Source organism: Malaclemys terrapin, chromosome 15 (genome assembly GCF_027887155.1).
Source record: "Malaclemys terrapin pileata isolate rMalTer1 chromosome 15, rMalTer1.hap1, whole genome shotgun sequence".
In the NCBI taxonomy this organism is placed as follows: Eukaryota; Metazoa; Chordata; order Testudines; family Emydidae; genus Malaclemys; species Malaclemys terrapin.
Genome location: NC_071519.1, coordinates 8,678,897 through 8,692,460, shown reverse-complemented (window position 1 = coordinate 8,692,460; position 13,564 = coordinate 8,678,897). Strand labels below are relative to the sequence as shown.

The 13,564-nt window shown below is 48.6% G+C and overlaps 1 protein-coding gene across 4 annotated transcripts in view; it reads right to left on the bottom strand.

Annotated features, from left to right (window-relative positions):
• The window catches only part of LOC128822992 (zinc finger protein OZF-like), a 40,489-nt gene extending 35,298 nt beyond the window's left edge, over positions 1–5,191 (bottom strand). For 2 of the 4 annotated variants that reach the window (XM_054004961.1, XM_054004960.1), the window contains exon 1: positions 4,984–5,141. The gene's annotated coding sequence lies outside the window, so the exon portion shown is untranslated. Of the gene's footprint in view, positions 1–4,983 lie in introns of all 4 variants that reach the window. The other 2 variants (XM_054004962.1, XM_054004959.1) reach the window with 2 other exon arrangements.
• Between the last annotated feature and the right edge of the window lie 8,373 nt (positions 5,192–13,564).

The following is a 13,564-nucleotide window of genomic DNA, read 5'->3' as shown; positions in this document are numbered from 1 at the left end:
GCATTAGGGGCTATTTGTATAGTTGTTTGCAAGATTTCATTGGCTATTGTGAACCAGCAGTCTTAACCTTTTATTTTAAGATTCCTAAATATAATCCAGTGCACCACTCCTGAAAGACTGCAAGCCTGGGCATGTTCCTTAGAGACCAAACACCTGACGAGCCCTTTTGCCCTAAAAATCGCTTTTGGGTCTTTGACATTGCTTTATCCGCCCCACCAAAAAATGCTATAGGTAACGAGGTTATTACAGCGTGCCTTCACTAGGTATAGTACTACTAGCTATGGGCCAAAACTCAAATGGTTCTGTTTGTTTTATCTTTCATTCAGCTTTGCAATTATTAGATCACATTTAAAAACTGGCAGTAAAATAACCAAAGCAAGTTAAGAAGAGAGTGGCATCAGGCAAAGGTGGGGGTAAAACAATAAAGGGAAAGAACTGACTATGCAAAAAGGAACATCCCAAACTATCAGAGCCCCAGACCCTCATCCAAGTGAATCCACCCCAGCCAGGCATATCAAGCTGGGTCCCTGAAAAATTGCCCATCCTGTCTGGCAGTGAATGCTGCATGTTCCAGATGGAGCTATGGTGTGTGCATCTGCTCTGCTGACATGCTGCTTTGGTACGGAATGCACCACGGCCACAGGGAGCAGAGACATGGACTCCTACAAACCAAAATCCCAGATATACCTCCAACATCCCATCCTCTCCCCCACATCCACATGGCCATTCTCAGCCTATTGCTAACAGTTCCTTCCAGCCTTCAGCACTATAAATAAATAAAACATGGTGTTACAAAAGAGATTGTGCCAGAGAAACCTGACATTTGATACAGGGATTTGATACAGTTCCACATGGGAAACTATTCATTAAATTGGAGAAGATGGGGATTAATATGAGAACTGAAAGGTTGATAAGGAATTGTTAAAGGGGAGTCTACACGGGGGTCATACTGAATGGTGAGTGGTCAGGCTGGAGGGAGGTTACTAGTGGAGTTCCTCAGAGATCAGTCTTGGGACCGACTTATTCAACACTTTTATTAGTGACTTTGGCACAAAAAGTGGGAGTGTGACACAAAGCTGGGAGGGATTGCCAATATGGAGGAGGACAGGAAAAACATACAAGAAGATCTGCATGACCTTGAAAGCTGGAGTAATAGAAAATGGGATGAAAAATCAGTAGTGCAAAATTATGTACTTAGGGACTAACAATAATTTTTGCAATGAGCTGGGGACTTATCAGTTGGAAGTGACAGAGGAGGAGAAAGACCTACGTGTATTGGTTGATCACAGGATAATTATGAGCTGCCAATGTGATGTGGCCGTAAAATAGGTTAATGCAGTCCTAGGATGCATCAGGCGAGGTATTTCCAGTAGACACAGGGAAGGATTAGTACTTCTGGCCTTAACGTCTGTGAGTCTATAAACTGCGCTTTGTGTTGCACAGACACTGATGGAGATCAGGGCCCCATCGTGCTGCACATGGCAGAGAACCTGACTGAGATCAGCACCCCATTGTGCTGGGCACTGCACAGACAGAGAGGGACAGTCCTTGCCCCAAAGAGATCACAATCCAAGTAGACAATAGTAGGAGGAAAACACAGAGGGTCTGTGAGTTCCCCAAGATCACCAAGCAGGTCAGCGACAGAGCCAGGAACAGACCCTGGTAATGCCAGAGCCCCGTCATCCGCAGCTTGGAAAGGTCTCCAAACCCCATTGTATTAGGCTGCAGGAAGAGGTGGGTTTTCCATGGATGCACAGGCTGTCTTGGCAGGGCAGCTCAGCTGCAGTCTCTGCACATAGCTGGGGGGTTGTCCCCTGGGTCAGGAGAAGTCAGTGTCCAGTCCTGTGGGGCTGTGCTCCTGGATCATACTTCCAACACTCACTGCTGCCCCTCCATTACCAGCTGCACTGTTCAGCCAACCCCAGGCCTCAGTGAGGTCACTGTCGTACCCTCCCGCCCGCAAGCCTTCAAACTGGGACATGGTGCACCAGTGCCAATCAGAGTGCACTAGTGTAAATTCTGTCTATACTAAGGGTTTGCAACAGTGCCTAAAACACCAGTGTGGCAGAGACCTTCAGTACCCAAAACAGCAGTACAGTGGCACTAGAATTGGGATCTATTTCTAGCTCTGTCACTGATAGCCTGGGTGACCTTGGACGCATCAATATTTCTCCTCCCAAATTTAGACTTTTTACCCAGCTGCGCACTCACTGGGGTCTGCTCTCTCTCCAGAGCTGCTCACCACTAAAATCTGTGTGGTGTCACCAGAGCTAAGGTAGTTCAGCTCTGGAATAGTCTTACAAGGGTGGCCGTGGAGTCTCTTTCCCTGGAAGTTTTTAAGAACAGGTAGGACAAACCTCTGTCACAGATAATCTACATACACTTGGTCCTGCCTCCGTAGAGAGAGCTGGACTTGACAACATCTTGAGGTCCTGTCCAGTACTACATTTCTATGATGCTATGAAATATATATGTATAAAACACAACACACTTAATAAAACCCACCGCAACATAATGTCAGGCAATTGAGAGGAAAAAAAAAAAAAACACACAAAAAAACGACCAAGGCATAAAATAACAATACAAAGGAAAAGAAAACAACACAATGCTAACTAATACACCCTACGACAATATTACTCAGTGAAAAAGAGCTCATCTCAAACCAACAAAACACAGGCACTAAACATGCTGAGGTAAAACAATGCACCATAAAACTATGCAACACAACATGGTGCAATCACAGTTCCAAATGGCACCATGCAAAAGAGATCAGCATTGAGCAGGACACAGCACAAAACAGAATTATTTCAATGTAGGCATGGAAGTGATCTTGACAGATTGTCTACTCAAGCCTCTTGTGATGAGTCAGGATGAAATATCCCTAGACATTCCCAGACTGGTGTACCTGTAACCTGATCTTAAAGACCTCCAATGAAGGAAATTCCACAACCTCCCTTGGAAGCCAATGCAATGTTAACACTCTCCAAAAGAACGCTGTACAAACACAAGCTGGGCTTGGGGTTAAGGGGAGAGGCAAGAATTCAAACAATCTGGGTTCAGCTCCCAGTTTTGCCCCAAATTCTCCATGCAAACTTGAGCAAATTACATCAGCTCTTTGAGCTTCAGTTTCCCCATCTGTAAAATGGAGAGCAGCCGCCCACCATTTGCCTATTTAGCCTTTGAGCTTTTTGTGGCAAGGACTCTCTGTCACAGTGGGCATGTCTACACTGCAGTTAGACACCGGCAGCTGGCCCGTGCCTGCTGACTTGGGCTCACATGGCTCAGGCTGCGGGGCTGTTTAATTGTTGTGTAGATGTTCCGGCTTGGGCTGCTGCCCAAGGTCTGGCACCCTCCCAACTCGAGGGTCATAGAATATCAGGGTTGGAAGGGAGCTCAGGGCCAATCCCCAACTAAATCCCCAAATGGCCCACTCAAGGATTGAACTCACAACCCTGGGTTTAGCAGGCCCTTTGCCTGAGCCTTGTGAGTCTGAGTCAGCTGACATGGGCCAGCTGTGGGTTTTTCATGGCAGGGTAGAGATACCCTTGGTGTCTGTTCAGCACCTGTCACAATGGGGACCCTGATCTTGGTCAGTGTCTGTGCAGAACCCTGCACAACAAGGTCCCTGCTCTCTGTAGGCATCTGTGCAGTTCCTGGCACAACGAGTGCCCCAAACTCGGTCAGGATTTGTGCAGTGCCCAGCACACTGAGGGACCTGATCTCAGGCAAGGCCTGTACCACGCTCAGGATGATAAGAGCCCTGATCTCAGTCAGACACCTGGAGAGAAAAGCGGGAAGATTTTCAAGAATTTGATATCAGTATTTCAGAACTGAGGAGAAAATGGGGCACAAACTAAATATTTGCCAATATAAGGGATAAGCACCAACATCTGGGGAGATTTTATGTCACCATTCCACAGTTCAAGAGAAAAAAAAGGGAAATCTGAGAGGATTACACAGCGATATTCAATCAACAACAGAATGGGAGGGATTCCTCCTGCCTCACATTAACATGGCTGGCAGGGAGCCCTGGGTGATGTGGCTTTCACAGGGGAAAGGAGTGGGGCTGGAGTCAGAAGGTCACTGGCTGTGGGAAAGGGCTGGCTGTGGGGTCTGGAAATGTGACTAGCAGGCGGTGTCTTGGGGTGGGCTGCTGGATTGGGCAGGATGGGGGAGGGAAAGTAGCAGGGGCTCTGCTGTCTCCAGGGGGGACACTTGCTCCTCCCTTCCAGGCCTTTCCATGCCCTGTTACCAGCAGAGAGTGCCTCCCCCCCACAAGCCCAGCCCAGCGGTGTCTATGTCTCAGGGCTCTCCCAGCCTCTGCCCATTAACCCTCTTCCCAGTTCAGAAATCACTCAGGGGAACGATTTCCCACCTGAACAAGGAGAAATCACTGCAGGTAGAAATGGGGGGAAACACCCCAGACCTGAGATTGGAACTGGCCACTGGTGACGTGGAGAGAAAATGGGGCACAATCGGGGGAGGGGAACAGAGACCTTCTCAGGGATTGGAGGGAAAGGGGGGGGGGGGTCACCCTGGATGTTGCTCGTTGCTCTCTAGGGAGAGAGGGGGCAGGGCTGGAGGGTCCCCACGGGAGGGGGCAGCGGTAAATCCGAGGGGATCTCAGCCCCCCCTTCTCTCCCCGCTCCTCGGGGGTCACCGGCTCTTCTCCTCCCCCGGCCATGTCCGGGCTGCACAGACATTTTCCATCCGCCCCTTTCCCAGATCCCCCCTCCCGGCAGCCCCCGCCCAGCCACACGCCGGGCCCCAGTGGGGGCCGGGCCGGTCCCCTCCCCCCGTGGGGCCCCAGGGCAGAGCCTGGCCGGGCCGGGGGCGTTGGGCTCCTGCGGGGACAGCAGCTCCGAGCCCCCCGCGGGCGCTGCCCCAGGGAGCAGATCCCGGCGCTGCGAGATGCCGGGTCCCCCCCACGGACACTGGGGCAGAGTCACCGCCCGGCCCCGCCCCCGGGGCTCGCTCCGGTACCTGGAGGCTGCAGCGCCGCAGCGGGGCGGGCAGAGCCCGGGGCGGCCCCAGCGGTTAATGAAGGTCTCCCCGGCTCAGTCGGAACCTCCCTTGTGGGGGCACGTGCCCGCTGCTCTGGGAAACAGCGCCTCTGCGAGCTCTGCCTCTGCGCATGCGTAACTCTGCCCCTCCCCCCGCGATCTGCGCATGCCCAGAGCAGGGAAACACGGCGGGGTCCCATCTGTCCCTACACCAGCCTGTGTTGACGGGGCAGAAACCAGCGCTCATGCGGCGCAAAACCCTTCTCCGACCCCGGGAGAGGCTCCAACGGCCCCGCACGCGTTCCCAGTCAGGTTCGTCCTCCCCCTGCGCAACGTCACTTCAGTTCCCGGGAGACTCAGGAACTACATCTCCCAGCCTGCCCCGGGGGGCGCTTCCGCCCTCTGCTGTGTAGTGGCACAAACAGCTCTCACTCCCGATGTGCTACCTTGGGTGTACTGAGCATGCTCACTCGAACTGAGCATGCCCAGTAACCTTCGTTGTAGCCACTGCCCTCTCTCTGCCCTTACTTCTACTTACGATTTGTTGCCTCCTCTTTGGGGGGGTTTAAAAGGATTAAGGGGGCAAATCGCAGCGGGGGGCTGTCAGGGTCTGAGCAGGGGGCAGAATTTTACTGGCCTGGGGGGTTCAAGCTACTGTAGCTAGCGGCAGAAGAGGGGCTGAAGGGCAAAAATCGTTAGGAAGCAGATCGGGATTGTTTTTGACCACATACCCCATTCAGCAATGGGGGGGGCGAGTCCAGGGGCCGGTGCCGGGCAGCGGGTCACTTGCGGTCCACCACCCCATGAGTGGCCGATCCAGAGACACCCGCGTGTCCCCGCACCCGGGTCTGAGACAGTCCCTATCCCCGGGGTGTGAGCGCCAGGTGCCGCTGTTCTCCTGGACAATTCAGCTTGTGCCAGTATCCTGGGGGCGGGGCTCTGGCGCAGACCATATGCTGCTGCTGCCCCCGTGTGACCCTGGAGCCCGGGTTGAGCAGCTGCTGCTCCCCGGGTCTGTGTGCGGGGGAGCCCGGTATTAACCCCTCCGTGCCCGGCCGGGGGGGGCTTTCTCTAGCTGGGACCCGCCCCCTAGGCCGCCCTGGGCTCTGCCAGGTGTACCAGCCCCCGGGCGATAGTCCCCCAGGGGCGCTGGGGCCGGGCAGGAAAGTGACTCTCCGCCCGGGGGAACCTGGGAGAAGCCTCGGAGCTGCCTCAGCCCCAGTGGAGCTGCAGCAGGATCTGCCCCCGGCCCCGCTGGGATTGAGGGGGACAGAGACGGGGCCCGGCGGGGGTGGTCCCCTGTGGGGGGAGGGGGTGTCGGGCAGGGAGGGGAGAAGCCGGAGTTGCGGAGGGGGGAAGGTCAGTGGGACGCGGGGGGGGGGGGTTGAACTGTCTCTGTGCAGCAGGAAATCCCCGGGGGAGAAGTGGCGGGTGGGGGAAGGGGGAGGGGAGTTAATTGGATCCTGTCCCTGCTTGTGCCACTTGCCTCTTACACCCCGATACAAATTCTCTCTAGTTCTTCCCCTTTCCTTTCTCAGTATCTCACACGTGGCTATAAAATCCGGGGAGATTCCCCTGTAATGAGCATCTCTCTCGTCTCCCCCGATTTCCCCCGGTCTCTCCATAATTCTCAAATGTCCATTTAAAATCTCTCCGATGTGGGGGATTTTCCCACCCATTTTATCTGCAGCGATTTGTCCTTCTTTAGGTGGGAAATTGTTATTCTGAGTTATTCCCCAAAACATTGCTGCCCCTGAAGTGGGGATGGGATCAGATGCCCTTTCTCTGCCAGGGCGGGGAAGGGAGGTGCAAGTGTCCCCCATGGGAAATGCTTGGACCCTGGTTTCCCAATCCCAGTTGCTGCTCCCTAACTACCAACACAGTTGCCCCCAGCCCCTGGTTACCGGTCACTTGCCCATCTGCCACTGCTGCCCCCTTCCCTCATCCAGGGAGCCTTCCAGCTCCCCTCCCCCTCCCTTGCCCTCTTAAAGCAGCTCTTCAAAGGGCTCCCTGCTGCCCATGTCAATGTAGTGGTGGGAACTATCACTTTCTGTTTATGTATTGGACAGTCCTATAAAATTCAGTCAAACAGTCCCCCTTTTCCCTTTAGTTATTTAATAGCAATATAAAATCCCCTCAGATCTTGGTGTTTTTCTCTCATGTTATCAGTTGTGTAGTTAGTGACAGGTATGCTCTGGAAATCTCAAAGATTCATATAAAATACTCTAGACATTTGCACCACTTTTTCTCTAGTTGTCTATTTCTAATTGAATATGCCCTGAGATTTTTCCCTGTCTCTCTAATCATAAAATACTAAGAAAATCTCAGATTTACACCTTTTCTCAGATTCTTGAACATGGATATAAAATGTTTGCAAATGTTGTCTATTTCCTCTCTATTCATTTACCAAATATTGATGTGAAATACACTCAGATTTTACCTCATATCAACAGCTGATATAAAATCCCTTTGATTTTCCACTTTCCTTTCTATAATTTGCAAAAATAGATCCAAAATCCCTCAGATTTCCACCCTTTCTCTTTCATTTCTGAACATTGATCTCAAATCTCAGGTTTTCCCTCTGTCTATGTCATGAGTAAATGTCAATTAAAAATTCTCATTGTGGGGCTGTGAGTGGGGCAGAAGGTAGAGAGTGTTGGAGTCTTGCTCTTTCAGGGGCCGGTGACCTTCAAGGAGGTGGCTGTGTATTTCATCAGGGAAGAGTGGGCTCTATTGGACCCCACTCAGAGAGCTCTCTACTGAGACATCATGCAGGAGAACTATGAGAATGTGACCTCGCTGGGTAAGAGTTACTGTCCCCTCGGTTCTTAAAAGGGGAAACGAAGAGATAAGTTTCACACCAGCCCCACAATGCCACCTCTACTCTGTCTTGTTTCAGCATCACCCCAATATGCCAGTGACACACACACTACCAGAGACCCTCCCCTGCTGCAGAACACTTTGGGAACAGAGCACAGGAGCAGTATCGCACAGTGTCAAATATCTCCTGTTTGCTCAAGTAAAACTGGGGGTTAGGTCCAGCCTAACGAACAGAAGCTTCCGACCCCCCGGCCTTCTCTCAAACCCTGAGCCTTCTCCACCCAAACCAGAATGTGCTTGGGTGTAACAAGCAGGCTGCTGGTCCATGGTTACTTATCATACGTACACTCAGTGTGTCCTTGAATGCTGGCTGGGGGTATCCAGACAAGGGAGCTCCATCAGCAGAACATTTTATTTCACCCAGAATTACAGATGACACAACTCCTCGGTGATCTGGATTGCACCCCAGCATGTGAAAATGGCCTAAGTTGGTAGTGAAACTTTTTAAGACATGGAGAGTCTTGCTCCCATATCACCATGTGTAATAGCCACAATCCCTCTTCTCTGCAGGCTCCTTGGATTTTTGAGTCCCTCATTCCCAAAGTCACATGACCCCGATTCTTATTTTTCACATTCTGCTTTTCCAGACTAGTTAGAGTCTCTTGCTCCTGAATTATAGCTTCTCATTTCCCAGTGTTCTCGACACCCAGGGATTTTCCTACTCCCTCCCATTACACTGGACTCACTAGATTCCCTAGTACATAAGAACGGCCACACTGGGTCAGACCAAAGATCCATATATCCTAGTATCCTGTCTTCCGACAGGTTTCAGAGTGGTAGCTGTGTTAGTTTGTATCAGCAAAAAGAACAGGAGTACTTGTGGCACCTTAGAGACTAACAAATTTATTTGGGCATAAGCTTTCGTGGGCTAAAACCCACTTCATCAGATGCATGCAGTGACCAATATCGGGTGCCCCAGAGGGAATGAACAGAACAGGTGATTCATCTCCTATCACCCATTCCCAGCTTATGGCAAACAGAATTTAGGGACACCATCCCTGCCCATCTTGGCTAACAGCCTTTGATGTACCTGTCCTCCATGAATTTATCATGTTCTTTTTTGAACTCTGTTATAGTCCTGGTCTTCACAACATCCTTTGGCAAAGAGTTCCACAGGTTGACTATGTGTTGTGTGAAGAAATCCTTCCTTTTGTTTGTTTTAAACCTGCTGCCTATTAATTTCATTGGGTGATTCCTAGTCCTTGTGTAATGCGGAGTAAATAGCACTTCCTTATGTACTTTCTCCACACCAGTCATGATTTTATAGACCTCTCTCATATCCCCCCTTCTTCGTCTCTTTTCCAAGCAGAAAAGTCTCAGTCTTTTTAATCTCTCCTCATATGGAAGCTGTTTCATACCCCAAGTCAGATTTTTTGTTTTCCAACTCCAATATATCTTTTTTGAGACGGGGCCAACCACTTCTGCCTACAGCATTAAAGATGTGGGTGTACCATGGATTTATATAGAGGCAATATGATATTTTTTGTCTTATTTTCTATCCCTTTCTTAATGATTCCCAACTTTCTGTTTTCTATTTGACTGCTGCTATACATTGAGTGGATGTTTTTAGAGAACTATCCACAGTGACTCCAAGTTCCATCTCTTGAGTGGAACCAGCTAATTTAGACCCCGTCATTTTATATGTATAGTTGGGATTATGTTTTCCAATGGGCTGCACTATGTGTTATCCTGACATCTAGTACTGCTGAGATCCTGCATTCAGTAATATCCCTGCCCTTCCTGTTCCCTTTCTCCACTGAACCCCACCAGCCCATGCTTACTGTTCCCAGCTTCCCCAGGACTCTCTCATTGTCTCTGGACCTGTCTGTCAGCAAGAAGCAGTGCCAGGGAGACTTGCCCTCTCTCTGGAGTCTTCGATTTCTGGGACGTGGATTTAGTTTCTCGGTGTTTTAGGAGACTCTTTGAAATTGAGTGTCTGTGACATTAACCACAGTACAGTCTGGACTGTTGAACAGCTGTGTCCCCTCAGTTCCCCAAGCTGGGGTGCCTTTTACACTGCTTTACTGTGAGAGCAGCCACTCCTGGGCAGTTAACACACAGTCTCCAGCATCTAACTCGCTCCCAGCTACACAGTACTGTGTGCTGCTAGTCAGCCACTCACGAATTACAGTACCCCACAGGAGAACCCCAGAAAATTCTCTGGTCCCAGACTTTCCACCAGAAATGTTCATCTTGCACCATCCAGCACACTACTGAACAATGCAAGCTCATATGAAGTCTGTCATTTTATCAGTGGAAAATGACATGCACCAGTCTTGTTATCCTAAATGGAGTTTCCAACACACTTTAATCCAAACACACTGGTTAGATGAAACAGTTATGCAAGATTTTTAACTACGAAAAAAATTTTTAAGTGACTACGGATAATGAGGCATAAAAGTCAGAATTGTTTACAAAAGAAATGCAAGATACAACACAAACTAAAGTCTAACTTAACAAACTAAAATGGATTCAAAGCAAATGTTTCTCTCACCATATGCTGAGACAGGCTGGCTTTCCTTTCAGCCAGGACTCCCCCTAACCTGCCCTTGCCACCCAAGTTCAGTTCTTCAGGGCAGAGGGAAAGGGGAGAGAGAGAGAGTCTCAAGCATTTTCCTCATCTCTTTTTATAATTCAGTCCTTTGTACTAGAAACAACTTCAGTTCTCAGCTCAGTCATGGTGACAGACTATCTGTTGTAGAGATGAGTTTCAAGTGGTCCCTGTGATGGAATGTTAATGTCTTCTTCACACCTTCCCCCTGATGGAGAATGGCTATTTGACCAGCTGTTTGCCTTGCTGTCTCTGAGGAACTGGTCTGTGTGTTCCCCAGAATTGTAACTTTTTCAGTAATATCATACAGTAAAATCTCATAACTTTACATACAGTGTTGCTACCCATTTTAACAGGAGGATAATATTCAGTAGATTATGCGATTTCAAGTGATACTTCACAAACCATACTGTGTACAAAATTGATCATAGTTTTCTAGAAGAGTGAACATAGGGGTACAGACTGACGGTGTCTGTGTGTGTGTGTTCCAAGCAGATATGTGGGTATTTCAATCCCTCATAAGCACAGTGTTCAGCATCTTCAAGGACCTGGGGAACTGGTCCTGGGAATTCACTGATTTACTAAGTGTGACACCGTATGGAATTGTGAGACACTTTAATAATAATGTAATACCAATATGATGAAATTGCAATGAATCATGCTAGATATGCCCTGTAAGGTGTCAGTGAAAGTGCTATGATTTTCCAAGTATGATGATTTTGTTTCTATGTTTGTATCACCTTTGTATTGTGAGTTATAGATACATAGGGTATATCTGTATTTCCAGACTTGTGCAGTGTTTCTGGGTGACACCCCCAGACATATTGGCATCGTCACTGCCTAGCCTGTTCGCTGGCCCATCAAGGGTCATCAGCTGTACAATGAGCCCATGGAAAGGACCAACGGGATACACCTATTGAGTCAGCAAGACATGCAGGGGTATGCCCGTGTATTGAGAACTCCAAGGCTTTTCCATGCTATGTGCTGTGAACCTTGTGTTTGGGACACAGGAAGTACAAGCCTCATGGCAAAGGGAATATAAAGGGCAGCTGCATCATCTCCATTTTCTATTTAATCCCTCTTCCTACCTCTGGAGCAACTTCTCTACAAACTGAAGCCTTGAACAAAGGACTGAATTACCCATCCAAGCTGTGGATGTGTTCCAGATGGACTTTCAAGTCAGCAACTCCCCAGTACTGCTAAGAACCTGATATATCAATTTCTGAATGTATCTGTTCTTTCTTTCTTTGTTATAAACCTTTAGTGTAGATGCTAAAGGATTGGCTGACAGCATGGTATTTTGGGTAAGTTCCAAACCTATACTCGCCTGGTAATGTGGCTGACCCTTTGGGGTCAGAAGAACATTTTGTTTATGTGACCAGAGTTTTTAAATAACCTCTCACTGTACTGGGCCTAGGTGCTGATTGGGAGTCAGAGAACTGGAGTGCAATAAAGGGGGCTGTGGGATTTCTTTTTTCAGCTTCACGACAACCAGTGTGGGTGATCAGAAGCATAGTTTGCGATTGGTCAGTGCGTTTAAGTTCAGTGTTAACTGCCAGATTTGGGAGCATCCGCTCTCCCTTTTTTAGCCTGCCCTGACTTTAGCATTTTCAGTCAGGACTCCCCAAGCCACATCAGGTCACACTAAGTACTGAAGTTAAATTAATAGAATGTTTTTTATGACAAAGTCTTAGCAATCAACTGAACTCCTTTCTTTTCTTTTATCTGAGCAGGGTTTCAAGTTTCCCAACCGGATGTGCTCTCCCAGCTCAAACAAGGGGAAGAACCATGGGTCTCAGACCTCCAGAGTTCAGAGGAAAGAGAGATCCTGAGAGCTCCCTGCACAGGTGAGGAAACATTAAACCAACTTAGAATCTGTAAGTGCCTGAAGGAAACAGCTGGGATGCCCTACAAAGCCCTCGGGAAGTCTCTCCGTTCATTATTGTCCCTAGAAGGGGTCAGGGTAAATATAGCTCATGGCTTCCTGTAGATCCTAGCAGACACCAAGTAGTAGCTTCCTCCATTCCCCCTGCGAATTTGGATGGGATGTGAAGGCCGAGATGATCCCCTCCTCTCTCCTACTTGGGGGAGGAGTTGGGGGGAGTTCAGTTCCTGATTTTTATTTGACCTCTCTTCAACACTTGTTTTGGTTTGGTCTTCCCCTTTCCATCCTTCTTTGAGGTTCCTGTCTCTATCACAGCAGGTGATACAATGGTATGTGAGAAAGAGGAGCAGAATTCTCAGCTGGAAAATATTGAGCAACTGGATAAACACAGAGAATTATTGCAAAGATTGGAAAGGAATGTGTCCAGGAGTAATGAGCAGGGAAAATCCTGTGAGATTCAGGACAGACCAGAGAGAGAGCAGGGAAATTGGCCAGGGGAGAAAGTGTGTAAATTGATTTCCAGTTGGGGAACTCAGAAGGACCTCAAGGAAACCACAACACAACAGGAAATACTCATGGGAAAGAGAAAAAATACATGCATTGAGTGTGGGAAAAAGTTACGTGACTACTCAGCCCTTATAAAGCATCAGAGAATCCACACAGCTGAGAAACCGTATGAATGCAATGAGTTTGGAAAATGCTTCACTCGAAGATCATCCCTTTTTGAACATCACAGAATCCATACAAGGGAGAGGCCCTATGAATGCCGTGAGTGTGGGAATAGCTTCTCTTGGCACTCAGTCCATGTTATCCACCAGAGAATCTGCAAGGGAGATCAACACCATAAAAACCTCTAGGGCTATCAATACTTTCTTTTCTTTTATACTTTTCCTGATTCCCACATAGTAACTTCTAAAGCTGTTTGAACGGTTTACAGCACCGTTATCCCTCAGCTTGTCCAGATGAGGGGCCCATTTTTGCCTTTTGCAGTTTGCCCTGTTTTGAAGTGGACCCATTTGTCTTTTCTATCTACTCCATTGTCCCATGAGTAATTCAAGTTTGCCCTTCCTATCAGGAATCAGGGAGCATCACATTTATACCATTCCTCCTATTGCAAAGTTATTGTTAGAGTCACAAATTATACAGATTGTATCATTGCCAGTTATTCTCACATTGCTCTGGGTTGTACTCAAGAGTTATGTTGGGAACTTTTCAAATTATATTTAAATGAAGAGGAGCAGGGGC